Consider the following 13,446-nt stretch of genomic DNA (forward strand, 5'->3'; position numbering starts at 1 on the left):
AATTATAATTGTTGCATATGGTGATGATCATAGGATTCAAACCCTTTTGGTATCAAATGTAATGACCTGCGATGTGATCTGCGATGTCATGTAATTTTTCAGATGCTTGCATGCATCTTATTTGATGTTTTGAGAGGCCTGCATGCCTCCTAAAAGGAGATGTAATTTATTTTTATTTTTATTTTACATCTGGTTGTATTTCTGTGATGTGATGTACGTCAACGATCAAGTCGAAGACGATGCATGAGATGAACAGGGGTCTAAGCGGTTGATGGCGATTGGATCAAGAGTTGGTCAAGGATCGAATCAAGGAGGCTTGGAACCAATTCAAGAGTTGAAGACCAGATGATCGATTGACGTGCATGTGCTTGTAATACGACCTAACTAGAATCCATGATCATCACCTATTTAAAGTTTAGCTTTAATTTGATGCTGCGATTATAACTGCCTGTGATGTGCCGTTTGCATGTGATGTGAATATGAGTCGGGTAGATAGGTTTACATGTGATGTAGCAAACCCAATTGAGACCTAAATCAAAACCTCCTCAATCAAGTCGAGAGTGAACCGACATGAGCAAGTCATATTAGATTAATTGATCTAATTGGTGTCTAGGAAAGCATAAAAGGTGGTTACTTAATTAGGACCTTACTCTCTGAGTAAGGAGAGCCTCCCACCTGCTTACCTGGCCAATTGTTCGATTACCTCTTATGAAGGGCTCAAGTTGCAAACACTAAGACATGATTAACCAATATTAAGTCAATAGGTCTTCCACTGTAGTAGAGCTGCTAAGGCCTTTCTGATATTGATTTGCCTCGGCTGGACACAGTGGTCAAGTTGCATCGGGGGGCTGGACCTCTCTATAGACATGAGATGTTGTAGGGTAAAGGTGGGGTTGGGCACCAATAACTGTTAGGTGAGGACCCAATGACGACTTTATTCCTACGGTTATACGGTGGGTCTGACTTAACTAAGAAATGGGACCAATAACTGTTAGGTGAGGTCTTCATGGCTTAGAGACCAAGTTACACTGCACCATGCTTGAGAAGCATTGTACAAGAGTTGTACACTCATCCATCTATGTGTCACCAATAATTGTTAGGTGAGGTGGCATGTAAATCGGTGGGACCGCAGTACCCACTAGAAACCCTAGTCGTGTGGGATTTCCGTTTTCCTACCAGGGGAGTGTGAGGGATTCGAGAAAATAGTGGGAGTTACATTTGTTCTAAAAGACCTTAGAACAGATTAGGATCAAGTACAAAAGTCTAACTAGAATCTTTACTCTCTACAGATACAATGTCAGCTTCAAACCCTTTGACCCGTATTCTTGAGACCAACCGACTGACCGGAACCAATTACAAAGACTGGCTTAGAAATCTCAAAATTGTTTTGGACTGTGAGAAAATAGGCTACATACTCGATTCAGATACCCCACACTACCAACACGTCCTACTGATGTTCAGCGTGAGATGCATAAAAAGTGGTTGGATGATGACATTAGAGTAAAATGCTATATGATGGCATCCATGTCTAATGAACTCCAATGCCAGCATGAAAATATGAAGACTGCTAGGGACATACTGGCACACATGCAAGAGTTGTATGGTGAGCAGAGTCGCACAGCTCGTTTTGAAGTGTCCAAGAGGCTTTTCAAAGCAAAGATGCGCGAGGGGCAGTCTGTCCATGATCACAGTCTGACCATGATCAAGGACCTGGAGGAGCTTGAGAAGCTCGGTATGGACATGCACAAGGAATTACAAGTGGATTTGATCCTACAGTCACTTCCTGATTCATTTGGTCAGTTTATAGTAAACTACCACATGAATAAGATTGAATGCACTAAGACTGAACTAATCAACATGTTGGTAACTGCTGAGGGAGCCTTGAAAGGTTCAAGGGGCAATGTCCTTGCTGCTGAGTTGACTTCTGGTTCCAAGAGAAAGTCTACTTGGAAGAAAAAGAAGCCTGCTAAGAAGCAGAAGAAAGACAAGAAGCCAAAGAAGGAAGTTCAAAAGAAAAAGGCTAACGACAAAGGAAAATGTTTCCACTGCAATGTCGAAGGCCACTGGAAGAGAAACTGTCCTTCATACCTCGAGAGCCTGAAGAACAAGAAAGGTGACACGCCTTCAGAAGGTATAGACTTGCTCATAATTGAAACTAATCTAACGGTTTCTTCTACTTCTAGTTGGGTTATAGATTCTAGTTCTAGTGCTCATTTGTGCACTACCATGCAGGGTCTAAAGGAAAGTAGAAGGCTGGCGGAAGGTGCGGTAACCCTTCGGGTTGGCAACGGGGCAAAAGTTGTTGCTGTGGCTGTGGGCACCTACCATCTGCGACTACCGTCTGGATTTAGTTTATTACTTAGAGACTGCTATTATGTACCTGCTGCTAGCAGAAATTTGATTTCTGTTTCATGTCTAGCACAGGAAGGTCATGTTTTTACTTTTGACAAAGACTGCTGTTCTATTTATTTAAGAAATAAAATAGTCGCACGTGGTTTCATGATCGACAGTCTCTATCATTTACATATGGATGTATCTGTGAATATTACCAAGCAAGAAGTGAGTGCCAAAGGATCCAAAAGATCTAGAGATGAGATAAACCAAAGATATTTGTGGCACCTCAGACTTATTGGAGAGGATAGGATGAACAAAATGGATAAAGATGGGCTTCTCGGCTCATTGACTTCCGAGTCATATCCAGTTTGCGAGTCCTGTCTTCAAGGAAAAATGGCTAGATTGCCCTTTATAGGACATGGGGAGAGGACCACTGAAATACTTACCCTAGTACATACAGATGTATGTGGCCCATTCGATGTGCCAGCCAGGGGACGTTATTCTTACTTCATTACCTTTACCGATGATTATTCACGATATGGGTATGTGTATCTTATGAGACACAAGTCTGAATCTTTTGAAAAGTTCAAAGAGTTCAAGAATGAAGTAGAAAAACAAATCGGAAAATCTCTTAAGGCTCTTCGATCAGATCGAGGAGGAGAATACCTTAGTGGGGAATTCCGGGACTATCTCAAAGAAAACGGCATAGTCTCACAATGGACACCTCCGGGTACACCTCAACTCAACGGGGTGTCAGAGAGGAGGAATCAGACCCTGTTGGACATGGTCAGGTCCATGATGAGCTTCACTGATTTACCTATGTTCCTTTGGGGAGATGCCTTACTCACAGCGATTTATTTATTGAATAGAGTTCCCTCTAAATCCGTTCCTACCACACCGTATGAGATATGGCATGGTAAGAAACCAAGTCTGGGTCATCTCAAGATTTGGAGATGTCCGGCCCACGTCAAGAGACTACAGGCGGACAAGTTAGAGGCTAGGACCATAAGTGCTCATTTTATAGGATATCCTAAAGAGTCATTAGGATACAATTTTTACGTCTCAGAGGATCACAATGTGTTTGTGAGCCGTCATGCCATCTTCTTGGAAAATCAGTTTATCCTTGATAGAGGCAGTGGGAGGAAAATTGAGCTTGAAGAGAAAGTCTCTGAAAAGCAACGAGTCATGGATCCTATAGAACCCATTCATAAAGAGCCAGTACACGATGTCCCTCGACCACCTCGTAGATCTAGTAGGGTCTCCCATCCTCCCGATAAATACTTAGGTATACTAGAAGAGGATACCGAGGAAATGTTCCTAGTGGGAGATAGGGATCACATACAGGATCCCAAAACCTACAACGAGGCGATATCTGATATCGATTCCGAGAAATGGCTGGAAGCTATGAAGTCAGAGTTAGACTCCATGCATTCCAACCAAGTCTGGACCTTAGTAGACCCACCAGAAGGTATTGTACCTATTGGATGCAAATGGATCTACAAGAGGAAGATAGGTTCGGATGGAGAGGTAGAGACCTATAAGGCAAGGCTTGTGGCAAAAGGGTATAGTCAGCGCGAGGGCATTGACTATCAGGAGACCTTTTCACCTGTAGCAATGCTAAAATCCATCCGAACATTGCTTGCCATTGCAGCATTTCATGATTATGAAATCTGGCAGATGGATGTGAAAACTGCTTTCCTGAATGGATATCTTAATGAAGATATCTATATGGAACAGCCTTTGGGTTTCACTTCCAGTGATGGAGATCACAAGGTCTGCAAGCTGCAAAGGTCCATCTATGGACTAAAGCAAGCATCTCGGAGTTGGAACACTCGTTTCGATGACGCAATCAAAACGTTTGATTTCATCAAAAACGAAGAGGAACCGTGTGTTTACAAAAAGGTTAGTGGGAGTGCTGTCATTTTTCTCGTACTGTACGTAGATGACATTCTCCTGATTGGGAATGATATTCCCATGCTAACCTCGGTCAAGGTCTGGTTGTCAAAAAAAAATTCTCCATGAAAGACCTTGGGGAAGCATCCTATATTCTGGGAATAAAGGTCTATAGAGATAGATCTAAAAGGATGCTTGGCCTTTCACAGAAAATGTACATAGAGGAGGTGCTGAAGAGGTTCAGCATGGAAAACTCCAAGAGGGGTCTCTTACCCCTTAGGCATGGAATTCATCTCTCCAAGAAGATGTGCCCCAACACATCTGAAGAGATTCAACGCATGAGCAAGATTCCCTATGCATCGGCAATAGGAAGCCTCATGTATGCCATGCTGTGTACACGACCTGATATAGCTCTTGCTGTGAGTGTCACAAGCAGATATCAGTCGAATCCAGGTGAAGAACACTGGACAGCTGTGAAGAATATTCTTAAGTACTTGAGAAGAACTAAAGATTTATTCTTGGTTTTTAGAGGATCATCAGAGTTAAAGGTAGAAGGGTACACAGATTCAGACTTCATGACTGATGTTGATGACAGGAAGTCAACATCTGGATATGTGTTCTTGTGCAATGGTGGTACGGTAAATTGGAAGAGTTCTAAACAACCGATCATTGCTGATTCTACTATGGAAGCTGAATACATCGCCGCCTCTGAAGCTGCTAAGGAAGGCTTCTGGTTCAAGAAATTCATTGCAGAGTTGGACATGATGACATCAGATGCCATAACACTCTACTGCGATAATAATGGCGCCATAGCCCTTGCTAAGGAGCCAAGGTCTCATCAGAAGTCTAAGCATATAGAGCGGCGCTTCCATCTCATACGCGACTATGTTGAGAAGAAATATGTAAAGGTGCAGAGAGTAGACTCCGCGGATAACGTGGCGGACCCGTTCACTAAGCAGCTGAGTCAGCAAAAGACTGAAGCCCACCTTGAGAAGATGGGCCTAAGATATATGACCAATTGGCTTTAGTGCAAGTGGGAGATTGTTAGATGTATGCCCTAGAAGCCAATTTGGCTGACACATTGTTGCTTTTAGGGACATAATTTTGTACTTGACTGTTTATTATTGAATAAATAAAAGACATCTTTTCATTCATATTATTTATGTGTCTATGAATCGTCCAAGGAATTAATAAGATGATGATACATATTCTCAAGAGTTGAGAATTTGAGCCATGTATCATTGGTGATTAATTTCTAAATGCTCCTGATCAATGGATCATCACGAGGACGGTGATCGATCCGATCAGTGCACAGATCACTTTTCTTCTGGATGGACGAGACTTGAGTCCACAGTGTAGGGACACTGAAGTGATAGTGCAGGTGCTTGTTAGAGAACAAGGGTACTGAGCGTGACCAAGACAAGAAGTCACTTGGATGTCTATCCACTCGTCAGTGACTTGCTTGATGTTGCAGTAGTGTGACTGGTCCTTTGACCTGCGGTGCTTCGGCTACTCACAGTGAGGTTATTGTAGTTTGACTGCACACATACATGGTCTCTAGCCATATGGGTCCATGCAGTGTAGATTGGCTGCAGTAAGTTCACTGTAGGAGTAGGGTATGCACCTATAAGGAATCTATCAACCTTGATAGAAGAGGAGTGATCCTATGTGATTTGTTAGACTGAGTTCTAAGACCTTGGCCAGGGCAGTAATATAAAGTGGAAAAAGAGTTTTCCACTATCGAACTCAAGTCGAATAAATCTTGACATATGACAGACGATGGGGTTTGACGAGTTGTCCATGACCTCCGTCCTGTAGGGATCCACGATAGTAGGACTGTATCACATGTTAACTGCACCTAGAGGTTCACCTTTCTATTCTACTGGGTAGCCACTACATGCTGCTAGGTGTCACTGGTGGATGGTGGGACTCATAGGGATTATCTTGATGATCGATAAACCCTAATGAGTTGAGTTGGAATCGTTCCAACCCATTGAAAGGAGTTTTCAATGATATTGTGATAGAGATCATAATATATCTCACTACCAGTCAGAGTAGAACCTATGGGGTCACACACACTAGAAGTATTGACCGATCCGATGGTTGAATAGTGATTATGAATCACGAGTAATCAATTCGATTGATATTCGGTTGAAGAAGGAACAAAGAGAATTAATTAATTGGACTTAAACACAAATCCTACTTCGGGTAGGATTCCTAGAGTCCTAATTGGATTAGGACTGGGAATCCTAGTTGGAGTAGGACTGGGATTCCTACTTGGAATAGGATTCCTACAACCCTAATGAGATTAGGAATTTTGAATTAAAATTGGATTCCTACTTGGAGTAGGATTCCTAGAAATCCTAATTGGATTAGGACTTCGGATTCAAATAGAGTCCTAATTGGATTAGGACTAAAATTAAATACATCCTAATTGGATTAGGATTCCTTAAGTCTAATTAATTATTAATCTAATGAATCAACATGACTCCTAATTGGATTAGGATTGAAGAGTTCAATTGAGTCATGGTTCATTCAAGTTCTAATAGGATTAGGACTAGCATGGATTGAACCCAATTGATTGATGATTTGGTTAAAGCCTAATAGGATTAGGACTTAGCCATAAGAGGGACACCTAATCCTCCTTAGAGGAGGATTAGGGCATCACAAGAAGGAGGGATCACACCCCTCCTCCTCTCCTTGTGTGCGGCATGAAGAGAGGGGCCGGCGCCCCCTCTTGGTAACAATTCAAGGGCTCCTAATTTTTAGGAGCCCTTGATGGTTATAAAAGGAGCTAGGGCCGGCGCCCTAGCATGCTTGGGTTCTCCCTTGGTGCTGTGGCCTCCTCCCTCTCTTCTCCCTTGGTTCAGCCGCAAGCAAGGAAGGTGCAATCCAAGGTGTTGGTGGCCTCCTCCCTACTCCATTGTTGTTCCAACGCAAGGAAGAAAAGGAGGTTTTCTTCTTCCTCATCTTCATCCTTCTTCTTCCTCCTCTCAAGCACAATCAAGGGTTGATTGAAAGAGAGGAGATCAGCCATCAAAAGAAGTCTTTGCAAGGGAGCTAGCACCCCGGAAAGACGAGAAAGATTTGATCGGTCTTCTACTTCGTGTGGATACCCGTAGAGGCCGGACGTTTGAACGGCTTCAAGCGAACCCTCTTCCGAAAACCACGAATTCAGATTTGCAGTGATCATCTACCCGCACAAGATGAAGATCTGATCTTCCTAATGGTTTTAAAAGTTTTAATTCTTACCTAATTACGAAAGGTCTCGAAACAACGTTCATGCGATGAATGTTGATCCCGCACATGCTCCCTTTCCGCTGCCATCTGATTTTGTTTTGAAATATCAGCGGCATGGGCGGATTCCCAACAGAGTGCACCTAGGGGTGGCAAGCAGGTCGGGTTGGGTTAGATATGGGTTAGGTTGGATGCAAGTCGGATCAAAAATTCGTCAATCCAAATCCAACATATTTATTCAATAGGTAAAAAATTCAGATTTGAGCCTGACTTATTAATTAAAGAGGCAACACGACCTTCCCTACATAACCCATTTGTTGAATAGGTCAAAACAAGTTATATGGGTCAAACAAGTTAAGTGGATTTTTTTTAAAGAATTAAATAGATTTAAATAGTTTAAATAGGTTAAACAGATTAGATTAAATAGTACAGAAATGGGTTAAGCAAATTTTAAACAAGTTAAACATATCTTAAATAGATTAAATAGGTCCAATCATAAACCGACACAATTAGTAAATGGGTCAAAACAAGTTAAACCGGTCAAAAGTCTAAATTTGGACCTAACTTATTTAATAAACAAGTCTACAAAGGTTAACTTATTTATGACCCAAATCCATTTATGTTAAATCTGAACATGCTTAAAGTGGGTCATTTGAAGGTCGAGTTATAAATTACCACCCTTGAGTGGATCTCTACTCAAATTTGGGATCGGGTCTAGATTGGACAATGGAAGTCTCAGATTGATGATCCAAGATATTGGATGTGATTTACTATCTCTAAACTACTTATATACTAAAATCATATGATTTGGAGATTCCTGGCCTATGCATCAAGTAGCTAACATATATATATATTGCTAGGTTATTTAGACTGTCAAATTTTTTGATCACTCGATGCAAATGCTAGGGTTCTCCAAATCCCAAGATGCTGCTCGCTGCATAGGCATGCAATGTCAGGTTGCATGAGATGAAGCACGAGGGCTGTGCAATTGTTGGTTAAGGTGGTTGTAGTGTGAAATGGATCTATCAATTGACTAGTTTAGTATGCTGTGAGGCATTTCAAGGCTCAAATGATAGCTGCAAGAGAGTGTTGAGGTACTGGAGCCACAAGAGTGAGGTAGGCTAGCCGTGTTATGACACAGCCGAATTCGGTTCATGACACGGCCGTGCTATTGCCAAGTTAAGCATACAATAACACGCAGCCACTTTAAAACTTCAAATTGTAAACAACTATATTCATGAAAGTCATTAAATGTTCATGTATTAAAATGCATACAAAGCTTCTAAAAACCATATCTACAATTAACATTTGTCTTTCCCATAAACCTGGAGCATGTTACGCTTCTTGTTCCTATCATCTCTTATTCATCTGTAAAAACATAATAAAATGGTGTGAGCTATAAAACCCAGTAAGTAAACAAGCATAATCTTATCGGATCAAGCATAATGTTTTGCATGCAAATACATTATTCAAAGAACAAACATTTTAAATAAAGAAAGCATTTATGTAATAAAACCGGTCATAAAACTATGCATGTCCATTCATGCAACTTCATAAATATGATTATGCATCATAAAAACTTTTGCCATTACTCCATGCTTTGAAATCCGTACTCTCAGATAGTAGTGCAGCTATGACCGCTCTTATTCCCACGGCAAGGCCTTTACCACTGCAGGGTGTTCTTCCAGTTACTATTACCCACTGGCGGGGGTCATAAAGCCAAGTTACTTTTACCCACTGGCGGGGGTCATATGCCTAGTTACTATTACCCACTGGCGGGGGTCATACATAGCGATCTGAGAGTTCTTAAAAACATATCATGCTTTTCATAATTCTTATTTCATAGAAACATTGGAAAATGGATAATGGCATCATGATAAATAGAATTCATGATCATGCTGAAAACCTTGATTTTCGTGCAACTTATGTACCATCATAAATTTATATACATAATATGATAATCATGATGAATGTCATTTAATTAAAATCATGCAACTATTGCTAACTCATGCTTGATCCTAATTTTGTAGAAACATAAATAATCATATACAAATTTCATAATCATGTAATCACATCTATTGATAAACCATAAGATTATCTCAAGGTTACTTACCTTAGATTTCCCACCAACTTTAGATTTTGAGTGCCAATTCTTCAATTACCTAAAAATATCATTAAATTACTTGTCAATTTCACGTTCAACTTTAATTACAATCTTTCTTAATTAACCATTTTTCAACTCATCTATAGGACTCAACTTCACTGTTAGGTCTCAAACCTGGTTCAATTTCTGATTTGGGTCAACTCAAATCATCAATTTGGGTCTGACCCAATGTCTGATTTTGGTCTAAACAATTTCTGATTCGAGTTTGACCCAAGTTTCTGGTTCAGGTCTGAGCCAATTGTATACTGGTTCAGATCTGACCCAATTACTGGTTCAGGTCTGGCCCAATTACTGGGTTTAATATTATTGGGCTCAAACCAGGGCCTAGCCCGATTTCAGGCTCCCAGAGCCAAATTTATTTGAAGCCCAACTTGAAATCATGCCCAATTCGGCCCACTGAACTTTTCATTTTTTTTTCTTTTCCTTTTTCTTTTCTTTTTTTCTTCCTTCTTTTTCTTTTCTTCCTTCTTTTTCTTTTCTTTCTTCTCCTCCCTTCCCGAATCTTCCTTTCCCCCTTCCTCTCTTCTTTCGTCCCGATCTCCTCTCCCTCCTTTTCTCCTCTTCTCCCCTGAAGCAAGGGGGCGAGTTCGGAAATGCTCAGGAGGAAGCCGACCCGGAACTGGTGGGGCTGCGGCCAACCAGCGGCGGCTACGGCGGCCGTGGCCCCTCCTGCAGTGGCCGCGGCCCAAATGGCCGCTCTCCTGCTCCACCTCCGGTGGAGGAGATGGGGTGCGGCACCCATCGAGGAGCAGCGGGGCCCAGCCGAAGCCGGGGGTGCTCGCGTAGAGGACGGCCGATGTCTGTGGTCGGCCCGATGGCGTCCGCAGTGCCCTGAGCCGGCGACATCCATGGTGCCCCAAGCCGGCGGCATCCATGGCAAAATGGGGAGATCCCCCTTCGGCTCCTCTCCTCCGGTCATAGATCAAGCCGGTTCCACCTATGGAAACCGAACTTGCACGAGCCGAGGACCCTCCCCATGAATCGAGAGGTAGGTTCATCTTTGGATTTTTAGATCTAGGGTTTTAATAGGAAGGGGAAGCCACTGTTGAGTGGAGGGGAAGGTTCTTCAACATGGGCCATCAATGGTTTTCGGTCAACCGATCCAGTGCCGGATGAATGCCGCCCATGATGAGATCTTCCCCTCTACTACATCATCTCCCTACCCATCTTTCACTATTAACCATCTCCTAGCTAGGTTAGATCCAGCTTAACAGCATGTAAATGGAGGAGTTAGAAGTTTACCTAGCTCCGAGGAGCCGTGAAATGTTTCCGGCGAGCTCCTATGTCTGCTCCGGCGGCACAATGTGGTGGCGAGTTGGAGATCCTCCCCCCTCCGGCGCCACTGCTCTCGGTCCGGCTCCTTGCACAGAAGAAAGAGAGTAAGGGAGGTAAGAAGGTGATCAATGGAGTCCCCTACAGCGGACTCCAGGGCTTTTATAAGCCTCCAGCCACCTCAGAGGGGTGGGGGACCGCGGCTGTTAGGCAGTTTATTTTCGACTAAGCTATCCTTGATGATCCCATGATAAAAGGTTTATTTTGAATTTACTTATGTTTCATTTGTGCTCCAATCAAATATCCAGTGATGAGTTGGGTTTGTTGGAGCAAGATCTCGTCACACCATCAAATGCCCAAGTCGGTTATTTGAATTGTGTCCACTTGGAACTAGGCTATGGTTTGCAATTTTGTGTTTTTTTTTTGTAAGACATATTTATTATATCAATCTAGTGAAAATACACCCATAAGAACTAGAAAATAAAATATGCAAAAATTCAGAGGGTATATTTCCTATTTCAAAACCAAATATATTTTATCTCCAGAATTATTTTTTTCGAAATCTTGGAAGACAAAGGTACCCTGGTGACTTGGTAACATGACAAGCAAGTTAGATATTGTGCTAGCTTTTCAACTTGCTGCCATATAGAACTCTGTTCAAGATGAAGCATAGATACGTAGGAACCAAGAAAACTAGACCATAGACAAGCTCCCTACGCCCAAATGAACTTGTTTGATCATTAGGAAAATCTAATCACGCCTAAAATTACTTGAATGGGTTAATGATGTTGCTTTGCATATGAACAGGGCTAAACATCATATAAACGGTGTCTCAAATTACTTGAGGTGGTTTAGACAAGGTTGCCTTCATACGAATAAGATCAAGTCTATTTAGACAAGCAATGATATCTCATCAAACGTTTATAAATAGATGCATATGATCTACTTTGGTACATGGTTAATCCAAATATACAATGAGCCTCCAAGTTGAGCAGAATGGCCATGAACACCACCTCCCGCACTGCATCTATGATGACTTGAAATTTTTATACCAATTTAATGGGATTCATACGACCTCCTCCAAGGAGACAGACCTACTTCGAATCCCACAACTATATACTTCGGCCGATTGCTTTCATCTCTTATGCTCAAAGCAACGTTTTTTTAGTCTCTGCCAAGCTACAGCCACCATGGATGGGACAAAGCAAGGTTTTAAGCAACTCATACAACCCCCCATTGAAACCTTTAATTGACTACTATAGGAGTTACATCGGTGTGGGCCGTTTTTATGAACGGCATGGCGTTAGCAGATGTGGCAGGATATGGCTCTTGACAGCAAGCATGCAGCATGGCATCGTCCTTAGTTGACGCGTCATGGCGTGGCCAGTAAGCAAAACATGGTCCGGTGAGGTTGTAATGCACGGCCACATGTGCGGGCGTAGGCGCGCGCATAGGTGCGCATGTGGATGCGGCCGCAGGCGAGGTCGGGCTCGCTTAGAGGCCGCAGCATATATTTGGCGAGGTCAACTCAATGGGCACTGAGGTCGAGCCAACTTGGGGGCCGCGACATGTTTAGTGAGGTCGGCTTAGCGGGCTCTGAGATCGGCCTAGCCTTCTCAACTCTGAAGTCTGCTCAGTAGGGCGCCCCGAACTCGAGCCGGGGCGTCATTGTGGTACCTGCGGTCAATGGGGCCTCTTCAGCTCTTGGTCGATCCTGCAGGGCGCCCCGAGGTCATGGCAACGGAAAGATCTAGCCAAGGTTGGCTTGGCCTTCGGCGAGGTCCGAGGTCGGATTGGCTCTCAGTAAGATCGGGGTCTGGCCTGCTCGGCACTAACGTCTATTTGGCTGAAATTGGGTGGTCCCACGTTGAGGTAGGACAATCCATTTTGCCTCTCATCAGCTTCCTTTGACATAAGCCCGTTTGTGCCGGATCTATGAGATCATTAAGCAAAGGCTAGAGACAGTTGGCGAGGACCTTCGTAATGATCTTAACATAACTATGAACCAAACTGATGGGCCGCAAGTCCGATGGCGCTTTTGCTGCTGCTTTTTTCGGGATAAGAGTGGTCGTGGCATAGTTAAGTCTAGAGAGGTCCAGGTTTTGGGCATGCAATTGTTGAAAGAGTGCAAGAAGATTATTTTTAACGAAATCTCAGAAATGCTGAAAAAACACAACGTGAAACCACGCGGCCCGGGGCTTTTATCGCCTTTGAAACCAAACCCAGCTTCTTTGATTTCTTCTGAGATGAGGGAGTGGAGTGGGGTAAAGCGCTTGCCAGTCAAGATCCATCTAAGAAGACTTGGGCTCATCAAAAATTATTTTAAAGTACTCAATGAGGATTCTTTTGATGTCCTTTTTGTCTACATAATTAGAACCATTCCATTCAACACCAGAGATCCAATTGATTTTCCTTCTAAGGTTGGCGTTCTTATGGAAAAAAGCAATATTGTTTTCCCCATCCACGAGCCACTTGGTCTTTGCCCTTTATATCCAATAGATTTTGTCTGCTTTTTAGATTTTGTACAACTGACCTCTAAATGATTC

The sequence above is a fragment of the Phoenix dactylifera genome, chromosome 4 (genome assembly GCF_051530095.1).
Source record: "Phoenix dactylifera cultivar Ajwa chromosome 4, Ajwa_hap1_PhDact_Kaust_v1.1, whole genome shotgun sequence".
Lineage (NCBI taxonomy): Eukaryota > Viridiplantae > Streptophyta > Magnoliopsida > Arecales > Arecaceae > Phoenix > Phoenix dactylifera.